This window comes from Phaenicophaeus curvirostris, chromosome 5 (assembly GCF_032191515.1).
Source record: "Phaenicophaeus curvirostris isolate KB17595 chromosome 5, BPBGC_Pcur_1.0, whole genome shotgun sequence".
In the NCBI taxonomy this organism is placed as follows: domain Eukaryota; kingdom Metazoa; phylum Chordata; class Aves; order Cuculiformes; family Cuculidae; genus Phaenicophaeus; species Phaenicophaeus curvirostris.
Window position 1 is genome coordinate 69,728,725 of NC_091396.1, and position 17,383 is coordinate 69,746,107.

Sequence of the window (17,383 nt, forward strand, 5' to 3'; positions counted from 1 at the left end):
AGCTCCCAGGAATGGGAATCTTTCCAGCCATCATGATGAACAGTAGTTGTTCTGAGCCCAGGACAAATTCAATTACTTTAATAATGCACCTAAATCCCCTCTGTCAGGCAGCCTGACACCGTGATCCCAGGGAATAACGAGCTTGCTAAGGCAGCGGAGCAGCAGAGTGTGCTTCCCTCTCCTCTAATTGCAGCCAGTGCTGCCAGCGAGTGCAGCTTGGAACATGCTGACCTTTCCAAAGCTGCTCTGTTCTGAGTGATGCTGCCTTTTGTTTGCCGTGCTTGCTCCGCTCCCTCCGCTTCGTTAGGCTGGTGCTGGAGAGACAGGTTCATAAAAGGCGAGATTCAGATCGGTCACTCTGCAACAGCGCAGAAAACCAAAAATCAATCATCCAGCCACTCGGATAATTTCTAACCACCATCTCACGTGCTGCCAGCCTTGGGGAGAGCGTGTGCTCCCCAGAGCATTGCCCTGAGGAGAGATCCACGTTCCCGGTGCTGGGAACAAAGCTCTGTGCCCAGCAGCTTATTTAATTCTCTGCTCCCTCCTCACCTTTGGAAGAGGATGATTGGGCTGAGGTGATCGTTCAATAGAGTGAGAAACCATGAAGTTATGGGAGCCCACTAGTCTGAACCCTCACACAGGTTGTAATATTTAGAATTGGAAGGTGTTTTCCTTTCGCTGGCTGAAGCAGGGTGTGCAGACTCGATTTGCTCCCTGGCTGGAGCGAGGTGTTTTTACAGCTCTGCTCTGAAGTGTCCCAGTCCAGCTGGGGAGCCAGGTGATGCCCAGTCCTGTGCCAGCTTGACTTCCTAGCAGGATGTTGCAAAGGGCTTTCCTGCTGGATCCGTTTTTAAGCTGAGCCCACCCTGATGTCACAGTTTGTTAGAAGTTGTCCTTGAGTGCTGAAAATCAACTCTTCTAGGGGTAGGGTTTTGTTTGCACTGCAGATCAGTCACCTAATGAAGAACTGAGCCAAAACCTGAACTTGTGTTTAATGTAAACAAGTGTGCCCAAGGTACGTCTCCTGGGAAAAAGAACGGTGCTTGATGGATGCCTGTTTTTATTCCCATGCCTTGCTATGTCCTAAAATCATAGAATCTTGGACTAGTTTGAGTTGGAAGGGACCTCAAAGCCCATCCAGTTCCACCCCCTGTCATGGGCAGGGACACCTCCCACTGGATCAGGGGCTCCAAGCCCCGTTCAACCTGGCCTTGAACCCCTCCAGGGATGGGGCAGCCACCTCTGCTCTGGGCAACCTGGGCCAGGGCCTCCCCACCCTCATCATGAAGAATTTCATCCTACTGTCTAATCTAAATCTTCCCCCTTCAATTTAAAGCCATTCCCCCTCATCCTATCTTTCCATTCTTTGTAAAGTCCCTCCCCAGCTTTATTGTATTCCACCTTCAGGTTCAGAAGACGCTCCTGATCTTCTCATGGGTTCCCTTAAGCAGAAATATTTATTGTAAATGGAAATGTATTTGCTTCGCTTCTACCAGTGAGGTATTACTTAAAATGGCCAGGCACACCTACAGGAAACTATGGCTGTATTATTTCTGTTATTAACTGAAGCATTAGTATTAGTTTTTTAGTCCTATATTCGCTGTTCAAAAAACTGTCTGGAAGCCCATGAAGTCGGGCAGTTACTAATAGGCAATTTTAAGACAATGAGGTAACTGAAGTGTGAAAGGCTGAAATGCCCAAAAGGTCAGATACCTCGGAGATTTGATTCTTCCATCCAGTAAAACTCTTAATGACTACTTTAATTATATGACATATTATAGCATGTTGGTTCAATGAATCCAGGGAAGTTAGAAATTGTTATTTTCCCGAATAGACATTTGAAAATAAGTTGAATTGTTAAAATAACACTGACTACTTCAAAAGGTTTCCACTGATGCTCGCACAGGTCAGTAGAAGTGAAATATGAGCTGAAACCTCATTGAGCTACGAGCCCTTAATTGGAACATGTTTGTGTAAGTTTGCTTTTCCCTCTCCGTTAACCAGACCATGATGGATATAAACAAGCTTTGGAGTTGAAGGTGGCCACAGGATTAATTGGAAATGATTTATTTGGCGTGCTGCAGCCTCAGCTCCTCGCTGCTGGGCAGTGGACGTTGCTACATCCCAGTCTTGTCTCACCCTTTGGCCCATGGGTCACCAGTACAACATCTGCTTGCGCTCCCCATGCTTGCTTTTCCCCCTGTGCTGTCCATGCACTGGTTTTCCTTCTCTCAGCTCTGCTCCCCAGGCTGCTGGAAGATGGGGGGCTTGCATTAGTCCTTGCCCTCTCCCAGGGGAAGAAGGGGATGGTCTGAGGCTGCTGCACAGCTCTGGGAAAGTGGAGTTGAGCCACTCTTAGCATGAAGGTGATCTGAGGGCTGGAGCACCTCCTGGACAGGCTGAGAGAGTTGGGGTTGTTCAGCCTGGAGAAGAGAAGGCTCTGGGGAGACCTTAGAGCAGCTTCCAGCACCGAAAGGGGCTCCAGGAAAGATGGAGAGGGGATCTTTCCAAGGGCCTGGGGTGATAAGACGAGGGAGAACGGCTTTAAGCTGAAAGAGGGGAGATTGAGATGAGATCTTGGGAAGAAATGATCTCTTGTGAGGGCGCAGAGGCCCTGGCCCAGGTTGCCCAGGGAAGCTGTGGGTGCCCCATCCATAGAAACATTTAAGACCAGGTTGGATGGGGGTTGGAGCAACATAGAATAACCAGGTTGGAAAAGACCCACCGTATCATTGAGTCCAACCATAACATGACCCAGTGGGAGGTGCTGCAGTTCACTGCAGGGGGGTTGGACTGGATGGACTTCAAAGGTCCCTTCCCACCCAAGCTCTGATTCTGAATGACCTGAATTACCATGCAAGCTTCTGCTACTGCAGCATCAGAACCTGTCACTCTGCTTGTTGGGTGTTTATTCCAACCTTCCTATGCAAAACCTCCTTATTGTGCAAAGAGAAAATACCACCGTAATGAGGCTGAGGTCCTCGGAGGTATTAAGGCTGCTGATTTCATCCTGCATTAGACACCAAAGACCTTCTGAGGAGCTTGGCCTAAGTGATGCCTCAGGTCTGGCAAGGAGTCCTGTGTGGCATTTCTTCCACGTCTTCCCCTCAGTACAGGAGAAGGGATCCTGTATTGGCATCTGAGGTGTGGCCCATATGTAAATGCTATTTAGGAGTCATTTGGTCTTTCCGTTGCTGGGATGGATATCTGGTAGAGTTCTTCCCTGAACTGTTTCCATAGGTGCATAAGCAGCACTTAAATTCGAGTGTTTTCCTTTTTGCTAATGACACAGCTTTATTTTTAACTCCTTTTCCCAACCATTGGCGTATGGAGTGAGGGCAGTGATATGAGGGGTGAGGAAGGCATCCAAAAAGCTCTTGAAAACTGGGGTTGAATGCAGTGCAGCCACCAGTACCAGGTCTTCCCACAGACTCCCCCGAGAGCCGTGATGGGGGAACTTCAGCTGCGTCGTGTCATTGTTCTGCACAGAAATACCAGTCTATTTTACACTTGAGCAAGCAGGCACAAAGGAGCAGCATCTGACATAACCTATCTGGGTGTTCAAAATGTCTCCAGCCAAGTCCCAGAACACCGAGTGGGAATAAAAGGCCGTTTGCCTGCAGCAAAAGGTTAACAGCACGATGTCCACAGATGTCCATGTGGGACTGGTGCTGATTGGCAGGCTAATTAACAATGTGGGAAGGGGATGATCACTGATCTGATACATTTGCAGATAAGAGGTATTTAGAAGAGCCACAGCTGCAGTCCTGTGGTCCAGGGGGACCCTGATGAGGCAAGGTGATCAATGAGATGATGGCAAATAAAACTCAATGTTGTGATATATAACTTGTGTGGGATGGAATAATTTGGGAAACCCATATGTCTGGAACTAATGGCAGCAACGTGAATCACAAATAGTGTTTGGGAGGGACCACTGGAGGTCATCCCACCAAAGCCCTACCTTGAACATCAGAGTAGGTCAGCTGTGCTTTGTCTAGATGAGCTTGGCAGTCATCAAGGATGGAGACTGCGCCTCCTTTGGTGTATCTGCCACAGCTGCCCACCCAAATGACTTGTTTAAAGCCTCCCAAACTGCAGCTTGGAGCTGCTGCTCCTTCCCCTACCAAAGAGAGTCTGGTTTTATGGCTCACCTTCAAGTGGTGTTGGCTGCCCTGGGATGCAGAGGCCCCTTGTTGTAGGTGATGTGCTCTTAGCCTATGGCCACCTATGTAGTCTCTGTAGTCTCTTTCTGTTGACAGCAAAACAGTCTGAGGGACCTAGGTCAAACTTCAATAGAAAACAGGCAAGATCAAACTTATTTTACTAGATCTTGTACTAACTTTTCACTAGAAATGTTTTGACATTAATAGCTTTTTTTTTATTATTAATCAGTGCTTCTAACTTAAAGTTATCCTGGCCATGCAGCATCTGTCTGTGCAAGCAGTCAGGAAAGGATGAAGTTCCTGAACAATGGAGTGAGTTATGCCTGCTCTGAGGTCAGTTACTCACTTTGTCCTCAGGAATGAGCACTGTCCTGCTGCAAACCAGCAATCCCAGCACCAAGAGCCAGCTCTACCCTGATCCTAGCCCCTTCTCCTGCCTACCCAGGCTGTTTAAAATCTATCTTGTCCTACCTGCCAGGTCCAAATGCACATGTCTGGCTGAGTGGAGAGTTCAGCCTGGGCTGGCCCTTAAGCTCCATAGACTCATGGAATGGTTTGGGTTGGAAGGGACCTCAAAGCCCATCCAGTTCCAACCTCCTGCCATGGGAAGGGACACCTCCCACTGGATCAGGAGGCTCCAAGCCCCATCCAAACTAGTCTCCAGGCATGGGGCAGCCACCACTTCTCTGAGCATCCTGGGTTGGTGTCTCCCCACCTTCATTGTGAAGAATTACTTCCTAATGTCCAATCTGAATCTACCCCCTTCCAATTTAAAGCCATTCTCCTTGTCCTGTTGCTCCTGGCCCTTGTAAAGAGCCTCTCACCTGCTTTTCTGTAGCCCCTTTCAGTGCTGGAAGCTGCTCTAAGGTCCCCCCCCAGCTTTCTCTTCTCCAGGCTGAACAACCCTAATTCTCTAAGCCTGTCCTCAGAGCAGAGGTGCTCCAGCCCTCAGATCATCTCTGTGGCTTCCTCTGGACCTGTTAAGTCTCATCTCCTCCTTACGCTGGAGACTCCAGAACTGGACACACAACTCCAGATGAGGTCTCACCAGAGCAGAGGGGCAGGATCCCCTCCCTCACTCTGCTGGCCACACTGCTCTGGATGTAGCCCAGGACATGGTTGGCTTTCTGGGCTGTGAGTGCACATTGCTGGCTCATGTCGAGCATCTCATGATGAGCTTTGGGTTTGGATGAAGCGCACCCATCCTGCTGTTTGTGCCCAGCCATCCTCGCTGCCCCTGTGGTGGCACCCGCCTTTCCCACACTGTATTCGCAGCTCCTTCGCCTGCGAATTAGATTAAAGCCTGTGTGTGGGAGTAAACAGTAAAGTGACATAATTAGAATGAAGAAATGAGTATGACTGGGTTTTAAATAGCGTAGGGGCTCTGTGGCGGGTGGAAAGGTGAGCAGACAGCAGCCACGCCACACTGAATATTGATTTTTTTTTTTTCTGTGCGACAAGTACTATTTTTGTATTCCTGACTGTCATATAAACAAAACCTCTGATACAAATTAAAGGGCCATGTCCAATACATGCCATGTTTATAAAATAGCTGGATTCTACAGGGTGGATTAATTATGGATGGCAATTAATTTGAGCTGCTAACATCTAAAATCATGAATATTTTAGTGGAAGTCCACATACAGCACTGGCCCTGGGAATTACATCCCTCGTTCCAGCGCCTGCTTTTGTTCTGAAAACATTGCTTCTATTTGTGATGGGAAGCAACAACTTATAAACACTGCAATAATCACAGAGCACCACACGCTCGCTGCCTTTCTGTGCGCCCGATGAGTCAGCCCTGTTATTTTGTGTTACGGAGTTATCAGAATGGATCTCATGATAGGATTATAATGCATGTACGGCTTAGTGAGGAAATACTATATAAATTTTTAATATGATTTCCTATTCAATGCTCATGTTTTGTAGTGCACAGAGGCAAATTATTTTAACTAGTTTATGCCAGAGTGCGCAGTTGCTGCTTGAATTGCTTTATCTCCATCTTCCAAAGCTCGGTGTGATGAGAAAACACTTACTACATGATGTTACGAATGCTGTGCCACATAACAGACTTGCCTGCAGTACAGAATTGTCTATTTTTCTATTTGACTTTTTATTTCATCCTTCTGATTGCCAAATAAGACAAGATTTTCCTGTGAATTAATCATTTTCCATCATGTGGCACTTCAAATGAAGGAGTGAAATACTCATCTTCTGTCTCTTCGTGCATGTCTGAAGGTCAAAGGAGCTTCAGAAAGGGGAGTTTTTCCAAAATGTACCAGCCCAATAATCAGGATTTGATGATATAATATTTCTTTTCTAATATTCTAATATTTCTTCTTTCCTATATTTCTTTTCATAGTTTTCTGCTTTCACATTTTGGAATTTACTTACATGTGGAGAATTTTAATGCCTGGATAAGTAAGGGTTTGATAACAATATCCTAGAATCACGAAATGGTTTGGGGTAGGAAGGGACTCAAAGCCCATCCAATTCCAACCTTCTGCCATGAGCAGGGACAACTCCCACTGGATCAGGGGCTCCAAGCCCCATCCAACCTGGCCTTGAACCCCTCCAGGGATGGGGCAGCCACCCCTGCTCTGGGCAACCTGGGCCAGGGCCTCCCCACCTTCATTGCGAAGACTTTCTTCCAAAGATCTCATCTAAATTGTCCCCCTTCTAATTTAAAGCCATTACCCCTCATCCTATCACTCCATGTCCTTGTAAAAAGTCCCTCCTCAGCTTTCCTGGAGCCCCCGTCAGTGCTGGAAGGTTGCTTGCTATAAGGTCTCCCTGGAGCCTTCTCTTCTCCAGGCTGAATAAGCCCAACTCTCTCAGCCTTTTCTTCAGAGGAGAGCTGCTCCAGCCCTCGGATCATCTCCATGACCTCCTCTGGACCTGTCTCAGCTGTTCCATCTCCTTGTGTTGGGGATTCCAGAACTGGACACAGGATTCCAGGTAGGGGTCTCACCAAAGTGGAGTAGAGGGGGAGAATCCCCTCCTTCTAACTGGTATCGGACTTTCACGTGTTGGAATTCACTTGCACACTGGAGCATTTTAATGCCTTGCTAAGTAAAGGTTTGCTAGCAATATCTAGAATTCATTTTATTTATTCATTATAAGGGAAGAGCTTCCCTTCTGCAGTCCATCCACTCCACTGGGAGCTACACCAGCGCCTGGGGGAGATGTAAAAACACTGGGCTCAGTGTCATGAAGCACAAAATCATAATGGTAGAAAATACCAGAACAAAACACGAGCCTTGCTGCATTTCCCCAGCAGCAGAGCTGTAAGGCAATTAGAGCCCAGTGCTCAGATGCCTTGGTTTTGTGTGAACCCGGAGTGGTAGATACTGCTAGGAAGGAAAGAACAATGACGGTGACATTTTTTCTGTCTCCCTGTGTGTTTTGCCCTTCTGCTGGCTCGTCATCCGTAAGAAAAAACACATGAAAAGCAATTGCTGAGGTGCGGAGCAGTCCAGCCTGACGAGAGAGTTAATTAAGTGGAGGCTTCTCTGAACAGGAGAAACCAATGGTATCGGATTAGAAAATGCAGCAGACCTTGAGGAAAAGCAGAGAGAAACTCTTGGTTTGGAAATAATCCATGTCTGCTTCCAAATACTTGGACAATGTTTATTCATCCCCACTTGAGTCAAATTCTTCACTCTAGGAGTTGAGGAATTGAGGGGATAATGAGCATCAGAGGAATCATAGAATGGTTTTGTTTGGAAAAGACCTTTAAGATCATTGGGGAGCTGATGGGGATGGGAGGTTTTCCATAAGAGCAGAAGGCTTCCCCATGGGGATGCACCTTGAGGAAATATGATGCAGAAAAGGTCCCAGTCTTCTTTTTTAGAAAGGACCAGTCTTTTAAATCACCTGCTTTTATGGACTTTCAGAGAGGGAAAATCTGAAGGTACTAAGCAGAGTTAGGCTTGTTGGGAAGATTGGAGAAATAATAGTCTAAAAAACCACCATGTGCTTTATTCATATAGGTTTCACTGTGGTCTGCTTTCTCTAACTCCAAAGGGATGCAGCGGGGTGAGAATAAGAGGTGTTCATGGTGTGGGTGGAGGAGGGAGGATGACTGCCAGAGGGGAGCCTGAGGTGGGGCTGGAGCAGTAAATCCTCAGGGGGTAGCACAACGAAGGAGTAGGAGTCGACTGAGGGCTGGGCAGGGCTTTAAAGCAGGACACAAACTGTAAGAGGGGTTTGGTGTACTTCAGTCACCACTGAAGATCAGAAAATAGCCACAGTGGTAAAGACTTTGGGGTCATTTTTACAGCCCACTGGCTAAGTCAGAGACATCTGTAGGTCTCCTACACAGAAGAGGACAAAGATAATTGCTAAGTTGGAGGCAAACAGCTCTGTCCTTTGGAGTCTGCAGCTCTTTGTCCTCCATGGTCAAGCAGGCTAACCCAATTAACCCGGTGTTAATCACCCCTCTTCTCCACGCTATGTAGTGGAAAAGGGAAGCCGTGCAGCTCGTGAATGATTGTGGCTGGTATTTTCCCAGGCTGGGGCTGGTTAGGAAAACACAAATGCATAAAACAGTTTAAGAGGCTGTTTTATTCTTAGGCTGAATACCATTACTGGACAAGTTTTCTTCCATAAAAACACCGACACAAGAAGTGGTATAAATAGGAAGAGTAAAGGTCAGGCTGACTGCTCCTGTATACATCAAGATGAACAGAGCAGTGAGGGTGCGTAAAGCCTCCCCTGTTCAGCCCTCAGCCTGTCTATAAGTGACTGAGGAAGGAAGGAAGGGGCTGTTATGATTTTCCATGGCAAAAAAAGAAATGCCCACAAATGTGGCCCAGGAGCAGGGCTGGAGCATCTCTGCTGTGAGGAGAGGCTGAGGGAGTTGGAGTTGTTCAGCCTGGAGAAGAGAAGGCTCCAGGGTGACCTTAGAGCAGCTTCCAGCGCTGAAAGGAGCTCCAGGAAAGCTGAGGAGGGACTTTCTGTAAGGGCTAGTTTAGATATTAGAAAGAAAGTCTTCACAACGAAGCTGGGGAGGCCCTGGCCCAGGTTGCCCAGAGCAGGGGTGGCTGCCCCATCCCTGGAGGGGTTCAAGGCCAGGCTGGATGGGGCTCGGAGCCCCTGATCCAGGGGGAGGTGTCCCTGCCCAGGGCAGGGGTGGGACTAGATGGGCTTCTAGATCCCTTACAACCCACACCATTCTATAATGCTACGATTCATTTTCATGGAGGTCTTCTCTAGACAAGTAGGAAATTAATGGTTTGGTAATACAAGGAACAATGAAAGGACATCTAGGGCCATATAGTTCATAGTCCAGAATGTAAAAAGGAAGTTGGCTTTGTTAACGCTAATTTAATTCAGATTCTGAACACTTATCTGAGAAGAAAAGCTTCTTTTGCAGAAGCTTCATATGCCCAGCTCTTTCAGCTGCAGAACCAGAAAGCCTCTTTTTAGATTTTCTGGTTAAAGCAGATTAGATGAGATTTAATATTCTTGATTTATTTGTTTACGTATTTATTTGCTTTTTAAACCTAAGGGTAAAAACCACGAGCAGATTTTAAGTTTTTTCATCTCCAGGAGCAGTAATTTCATTTTAAACCTTGCTCATATAACACAAAGCGGCAAAATTGTGATTCCCTTTTCCATTTAAATAGCCTTCAATATTTATTGCATGGAGTTAAAAATCTTGGTCCTGCAGCTCGGCACACAGCAGATCAGTCAATTGCAAAGCCAGAAGGAACTTCTGCTTGATACCAGCCATAAAGCTTCCCTGAACTAATTTCTGTTTTAACTAGAGGGTAGAAAAAAGTCTGGGTTTGATTTTTGTACTGAGAGTGACATCGACTCTAAACAATACTTCGACATTTTAAGATGACAGAGGTAGTTAAATAATCAAGGAAAAAAAACAGAGTTGCTTAGGTTAGAAAAGACCTCTAAGATCATCAAGCTTGACCATAAACCCAACATTGTCAAGTCCAGCACCAAACCATGTCCTTAAGTGCCATGTCCACATGGCTTTTAAATCCCTCCAGGGATGGGGTCTCCAGTGCTGGACAACCCTTTTGGTGAAGGGATTTTTCCTGATGTCCCATCTAACCCTCCCCTAATGCCACGTGAGGTCATTTCCTCTTGTCCCTTCACTTCTTACTTGGGAAAGAGCCCAGCACCAACCTCACCACAACCTCCCTTTCCAAGAGCGGTGTAAGCGATGAGGTCTCCCCTCATCCTCCTCTTCTCCAGGCTTAACAGCCCTAGGTCCCTCAGCACTCTCAGAACCTCTGGGCTCCAGCCCCTTCCATAGCTCTGTTCCCTTCTCTAGATGCGCTTCAGCCCCTCAATGTCCTTGTGGCCTTGGAGGCCACTGCTGATGTTCACCTGCCACGGACCCGAAGTCATGATCAGATCCACAATGCTCACAGTAAAACCCCCAACATCCAGGAGCAGCCTCAGTTCTTTGGTCTTGAATCTGGGGTGTTGGAATTGGTTTTTATAGTTCACCTTACCTTTAGATTAGCAATTTCACATGCCAAGTGGACCAACAAGCTTGCGAGCCCTGTTGTGCCGTCATCCCGACCTGCATCCCTCCAGCCCACTTGGAATCCACACGAGCCTTGCTGTGCTGCAGAATTATCCAGCTGTCATATGGAAATGCTGTACTGTGGAAATCAGGACAGGAACACTTTGCTTCCTACAGCAAAATCTAACTGATGGTTAATCTTTCCTGCAGGAAATGCCTGTGATGGGTAAGGAAGGCTCAGGTTTTGCCTTCCTCCCTTTGCATTTGAGAGAAAGAATGGAAGTGAGGGACTGGAAGAAATAAGGACTAAAGTCTGCAGGGTGGACAGGCCACTGAGTATTCTTGCTTATATTTCAGGAAAACAAATTGCTTTTGTTGCATTCAGGGCTTCTGCATTTGTATGTGAAAGTAAAAGGATGGATTAATGCCTACATCATTATACAAAGTCATTTACATGATCTATTCATACGCTATCTACGTGACGTATTTCTGGCACTTTGGGGATAAACTTATTATAAGAATTTGTTGGAAGATGAAAATGCATTGAAGCACATGTTTTTTTAAGTAGCTTTCCTGTATAGAATGGGGAGCTCAGGAAACTCGGCAACCTCCAGGCACTTCTTTTTCCAAGTCAGAAACCAAGAATATTGAGATTAATATTCAGGTAGCCATGCAGGCACCAGAGATTTAAAACTCCAATTAATATAATCCACATACTGACATTTCAAATGCCGTCTGCTTGAGACTCTGAACATATAAACCTCTGCCCAAGAGTTCATGTTGTGTGATTTAATGCATAGTATTACTGACGTCCGTTTCTTATACCACCCAATAGCAAACCCCAAAACTCCTTCTGGAATCAGGACTGAAGTTCACGTCCTGCGCCAGTGACCGGGGTGCTGGCTGGTGACAAGGACCTCAGCTGTGACCCTGTCCAACTGCCTTGGTCCTTTTAACCTTCCTTCGTGGAAGGGTCTTGGGCAAAACTCAAGTTGGCACTTTTGGTATTTCAGCCGATTTCCATCATTCACCAGCTGGACACCGACGTGCCTTCTGCTTCCCACCAACCTCCTCCAGACATGGTGGGAGATGTTCCTTGGAACGCAGCTGGTGGCTTGATCCCTTCTCACAGTGTTTGAGGGGTTGTTTCTAACTGAGATAGATTAATAGGAGGGGGAAGCTTTTAGCAGGTCTTGTTGCAATAACACAAAGGGGAACGTTTTTCAGCTGAAAGAGGGGAGATTGAGATGAGATCTTAGGGAGAAATGTTTTGCTGTGAGGGTGGGGAGGCCCTGGCCCAGGCTGCCCAGAGCAGGGGTGGCTGCCCCATCCCTGGAGGGGTTCAAGGCCAGGTTGGATGGGGCTTGGAGCCCCTGATCCAGTGGGAGGTGTCCCTGCCCATGGCAGGGGGTGGGACTGGATGGGCTTTAAGGTCCCTTCCAACCCAAACCAATCTGTGATTCTGTGATCCTATGACTTCACTCTTGAGCAGGAGGGTGGTGAAGGCTCTGCTGCCTCATTTATCTCCTAGGCCTGTGATCAATGAGCCATTTATTGTTACATACTCAGTGTCGGAAGCATGGACCAGATCCTTGAGAAGTGCCAACCAGACAATTGTCTTGGGTACAATTAAATAAAATAATTAAATAGGGCCTATTCCTTTTTAATTAGATTGTATCAGAGCTTCTTCCATTACAGAAAAGATGACACAGTTCAATAGCTTTATTCTCAAATGTGAAGCATTCAAACATATTTTTTTCCTTTGTTAAATTAATTTAATTAGAAAACACTATTTTTATGAAACAAGATCCTGTAGCTTCTAGAAATGAATTTTCATATGCAGAGTACTTGGGAGGAAGAGCCATGAAAATCATTTTGATAAGTAAGGCTCTGATTCTCTCTATTGTTCCTCGTGCCCTGAGGTTATATTTTTAATTGCATGTAATAAATATAACTTTATTAATTAGAAATTATCTGGAAAAGGAAGAGGCTTTTATTGTCTGCTTTATGGTAGACAGCGGTTTAAAATAAAATGATGTTTCTGGGGTAGGAGCGTCCACGCTGCCTGCCTTTATTTGCTCCTAGATTGACAACACAATCAGGAATCAACAATCTTTTCTTGCTTGTGTTTTTTTGTGGTAATCGGAGCAGCAGGTTGTGAGCCTTTGAAGGAAGCTGGGAAAGTTACCTCTGTGGCAGTTTCTCAGGAAAACTTTGGTTTATGATGGGAATCTCAGTCGCCAACAAAACCAGGGTGTCCATGCGTTTTGTTCCTGTTGTCCTTGCATCTGATTTTTGTATCTTATTTCTTGCAAAGCCGTGATGTTGATTTTCTATTCTGCAAGGTATCTTTAACTGCAAAATATTGACTTGGGGGTGATGATGGGATTTGGGATGGAGGACCTGCTTGTAGGATGTAATAGAAAGGGAAACAGTAAGGTAGGGCCCCTGCTTGTCCTTTCTTCCACTCTTAAATTTAAATGAGGAAAAAGAAACTGTAGATTTCAGGTGTTTTCACTACAGGAGATGGAAATAGAGATATATTTGCCCCCCCATGTTTTCCCTCTGATCCGGCCCCATGACCCAGTTCACCTTCTGGCCACCCAAACCACTAAGCCAAGAAAGAGGAGTGGGGTGGAGGCAGGAAAGGGATAGCTGGAGAAGGGACGGCTCAAACTCCCTACGAGAAAGATGTAGAGGTCCTTGAGGTCCAGAGCAGAGCAATGAAGCTGCTGAAGGGGCTGGAGAACTAGTCTAAAAAGGAGCAGCTGAAGGACCTGGGGTTGTTTGACCCAGAGAAGAGGAAAGCAACCAAAATCTCCTCCTAGGTTTAAGAGGGAAGAAAGCACCACCAGTAGGTAAGAGCAGCAGTAGAATGTAGGAAAATGCACAAATCCACAGTTGGGAAATTGGAATGGAAGATCAGAGCAGCTCTGTACCAGTAGAAAGGGATGGGCAGTGGGGTTAAGCAGGGTGAGAAGGGATTTGCTGTCAATAAATGAAACCCCAGCAGTGTGATTCTCTTCAGCAGAGACCAAGCATATTTGGATGTAGAGAGGTTGGAAGCCCTAAATGCGTACTCACGCTCTCTGCTTGGAAAGAAACAGGATGATTTACCCTCTTCTTACTGTGATAATTAAATGCTTTCCATTCCATCTGTAACTGGGGAGGATGCTAAAGAGCAACTGCTCACCATTTCTGAACCAGCAGGACCCCATGGTTAGCATCTAAGATCATTAAAATATGGCCAGGAATCTCTGGGAGCTGCTAACCTCGTGGGTTTTTTTGTCTGCTGCTTTGAACAAATCATGAAACACTGGGAAAAGGCTGCGGAAGCAGATTACAAACATCGTGCCAGTGTTTAAACAAGGCAATGGGATGTCCTAGAGCACCAGTAAGTCTGAATGATGGCAGTGGATTGTGCCAAGGCCACTACATGATGATCTAAAGCACGAACAGGTTGTATTTCACAATTGATCATCTAATCATATTTATTAGGGCATTTTGATATAATCGATACCAAGCCACAAGCTCATAGTGTAATTATTGCCAATAAACTACTCTGCACGGAAACATTTTCTTTAAATTTGGTTGCATTTGTGCTGGTATCTTGTGCTTACTTGACAAAGGTAACTGAAATATCTCTGAATATCTGGGGAGGGGCTCGTCATCTGGGAGTGCAGGGATAGGACAAGGGGAATGGTTTTAGGTTCAAAGAGGGGAGATTGAGATGAGATTTTAGGAAGAAACGTTTTGCTGTGAGGGTGGTGAGGTCCTGGCCCAGGTTGCCCAGAGCAGTGGTGGCTGCCCCATCCCTGGAGGGGTTCAAGGCCAAGTTGGATGGGGCTTGGAGCCCCTGATCCAGTGGGAGGTGTCCCTGCCCATGGCAGGGGTGGGACTGGATGGGCTTTAACCCAAAACATTCCATGAGTCTGTAATCTCAAGGTGGGTAAGAGCTTTGTACTCGTACCACAGCAGTGTGCAGAGCCACTTTAACATACTCTGAATGGGAGGAAACAACAAAGAAATAGCAAATACATTCAAGCAGTTGATGGCTCTGCAGAGAGTGTTTCTCTTGTGCTTTTCTAGGGCTCCATCCTTTGCCCAAGACTATTTAGTGTCTTTACCATAAACATGCACCTGATACAAAAAAAAAAAAAAAGGTTTGTTTTGCTATGGATTTGTACATGTGGAACCCTGGGAAGTGTCTCACACCTGGAGATGACAGGAGGGGAATTACAGCTTGGTGAGTGCAACCTGCCACGGTCCATGGTGGAGCTGGCAGCACAAGGAAGGTTAAGTGGTTTGGAGACTGAGGCTGGTCCCTACACCACAGGCACTTCCAGTACAGATGGAGGATGCTGATTTGGCTGTTGGCTGAAATGCGGAGGGATTGCTGGAGCAATTTTGCTCCCATAGCTATAATGGGGCCACTGTAACTCCTGAGAAGTTGTGAAGTGCAGGAGACTTGAGTGCAAGTGCACTTTGCTCTTGTGCTTAGCGACACCATCATTTTGCTCTCAGAGCTGCCAGCCCAGGGACCACATGTCCTGAATATTCATGTGTTTCAGTCATGCTGGTACCTTTTTAGTTATTTATTACTGAAATTTGTAGAGAATGGGGTTTGAATGATTCTTTGGGGAAGTGGTTGTAGTCTGAATGACAACATGCCTAAAAAGGATGCCCCACGTAGCTGAGGATGGCAGAAAGTGAGAGGCAGCTGCACACCCCAAACCTCAGAGCATGTTCTTGCAGAGGAGAGTGGAGCTTGGGCCACTCATGGCATCAGCAGCCAGAAAGTTATAGGTGGTATCGGTGGACATTGAGGGGTTGAAGTGTGTCCAGGGAAAGGCAACAAAGCTGGTGAAGGGTTTAGAGCGTAAGACTTACGAGAAGCAACTGAGGGAGCTGGGCTTGTTTAGTCTGGAGAGAAGGAGAATGAGAGGAGACCACATTGCTCTCTAGAACTGCCAGGAAGGAGGTTGTAGTGAGGTGGGGGTGATCTCTTCTCCCTGGTAGCCAGTGACAGGACCAGGAGAAATGGCCTTAAGATGTTCCATGGGAGATTTAGGTTGGAAATTAGGAGGGATTTCTTTGTTGAAAGTGTTAGAAAAGGCTGCTTAGGGAAGAGGTTGAGTGCCCATCCCTGGAGGGGTTTAAAAGACAAGTAGATGTCATACTCGAGGATGTGGTCTGGTGGTGGAATTAGCAGGGCTGGATTGGTGGTTGGACTTGATGATCTTAAGGGTCTTTTCCATCACTCTGTGACGGCGTGATGCCTCCGTAGTCAGCTGAGCTGGCTGGGTCTGGAGTGGCTCTGTGTGTCTGATGCCCTCCAGCGTGGTTCTGCGCATGCTCCCCCCATCGCCCCGCTGCCCCGGGCTGCCAGGCGCTGCCTGGGCAATGATGGATGCGCTGGCCCAGGGCCCCTGTTCCATTAGGATTTTCCCTTTGTGGGAAATCACTAAACACGCCGCGTGGCCACGCGGAGAAGGCAGCAGCGCCACAAGGGGAATTGCTCCGACACTCAATCTCACGCCAGCACAAAACCAGCTTTTATGGCTGTGCAGGAACTCACGTGTCTTTTTTAGCCTCTTAAAAATGCTTCACAGCGTTGGCTGAGTTGAACCTTGTGTAGACCAGAAATATCCAAGTGCTGCGAGGTACAACCACCACTTTGTTTCGGAGCTACCTCCGATCTTTGAAACCGCGTGCCAGAGCTGCCTAAAAATAAAGGGGTTTTGGGAGGGTTTTCTGAGTCAAAGGTAATGAACTCTCATGATATTAGCAAAGAAGTGAGAAACTTTAAAGCTAGCTAAAAGAGTGAGTAGAAATAAAAATATTAAATAATCTATTAAACAATGTTTGGATGAAAGGATGGCTCCTTTGAAAGTCTCCAGGGGTCTGACAGCACCAGTGCTGGATATGAGTCTCTCTTGAGCTATCAAGACACTGGCATGGGTGATGTGTCAGGATTTAATGAGGGAATATTCCCTTAGGAGCACAAAAACCTTTCTAAAACACACAATTTCACTGGAGCTTTTTAAATATTCCTGATGAGGAACTACTGAATGTTTCAATGTTGGCCCTTGGCAGGCAAGGGGCACAGTGCTCCACATGGAAAGCAAGAGGCGGACTGGAGTTGTCTCAAATGTATTTACCATCAAACAGTTGTACAGCTTTGTATTTGAGAAACTCATTGTGAAAACTGGGAAGCGAGGCTGTCGGACGCCTTGTCTGCTGTGGTGGTTCCCTGGGTCCCCTTCCCTCCACCCGAGGCTGCTGAGGCTTGTCGTGCTCCCCCTCTGCTGCATCACCAGCCTTGGCCAAGAGGCACCTGAGCACAGCATCTCTGGGCATGGAGCATGGGAAGGTTGGAAGGGACCTCAAAGCCCATCCAGTGCCACCCCTGCCATGGGCAGGGACACCTCCCACTGGATCAGGGGCTCCAAGCCCCATCCAACCTGGCCTTGAACCCCTCCAGGGATGGGGCAGCCACCCCTGCTCTGGGCAACCTGGGCCAGGGCCTCCCCACCCTCACAGCAAAACATTTCTTCCTGAGATTTCATCTCAATCTCCCCTCTTTCAGCTGAAAACCATTCTCCCTCATCCCATCCCTGCCCTCCCTAATCATGAGCCCCTCCCCAGCTTTCCTGAAGCCCCTTTCAATACTGGGAAGCTGCTAATGAAGCCTAGCAAGATGCCTGAAGCAAGGAGGACATAG